At 55.6% G+C, this 498-nt stretch overlaps 1 pseudogene; it reads left to right on the top strand.

Moving 5' to 3' along the window:
• Nucleotides 1-100: 100 nt before the first annotated feature.
• On the top strand, nucleotides 101-492 carry LOC102240337 (annotated as a pseudogene).
• Nucleotides 493-498: the final 6 nt, after the last annotated feature.

The raw sequence follows: 498 nt of genomic DNA, 5'->3' as shown, positions 1-498 counted from the left end.
AATTCATGTCATTGAATTTCAGAAACACGGACTGCCTTACGCTCACATATTATTGATATTCGATAGTGAGTCCAAATTACGTTCAGAAGATGACATTGAGGAAAGCCGGAACTCACTCTCAGCCTGGGGTCCTAGGGAGCTGGCATCCGCCATCATGGTGAGGAAGCTTAAGTTCCATGAGCAGAAGCTGTTGAAACAGGTGGACTTCCTGAACTGGGAGGTCACTGATCACAACCTGCACAAACTGCGCGTGTTGCAGCGGCACGAGGACTACACGCGCTACAATCAGTTGAGCTGATCTGTGCGGGAGCTGGTGCGACGCCTGGGCGACCTGCCTGAGTGTGACCCGTTTTGCGTCCGCGCCTCGGCTGCGCTGCTGGACAAGCTGTATGCCCTCGGCCTGGTGCCCACGCACAGCTCTCTTGAACTCTGCGACTTCATCACGGCCTCGTCCTTCTGCCGCCGCCGCCTGCCCACCGTGCTCCTTAAACTGCGCAT

The sequence above is a fragment of the Myotis brandtii genome, unplaced genomic scaffold, assembly GCF_000412655.1.
Source record: "Myotis brandtii unplaced genomic scaffold, ASM41265v1 scaffold3825, whole genome shotgun sequence".
NCBI lineage: Eukaryota > Metazoa > Chordata > Mammalia > Chiroptera > Vespertilionidae > Myotis > Myotis brandtii.
The sequence above is the reverse complement of the archived record's forward strand: the minus strand, read 5'-3'. Positions and strand labels throughout refer to the sequence as shown.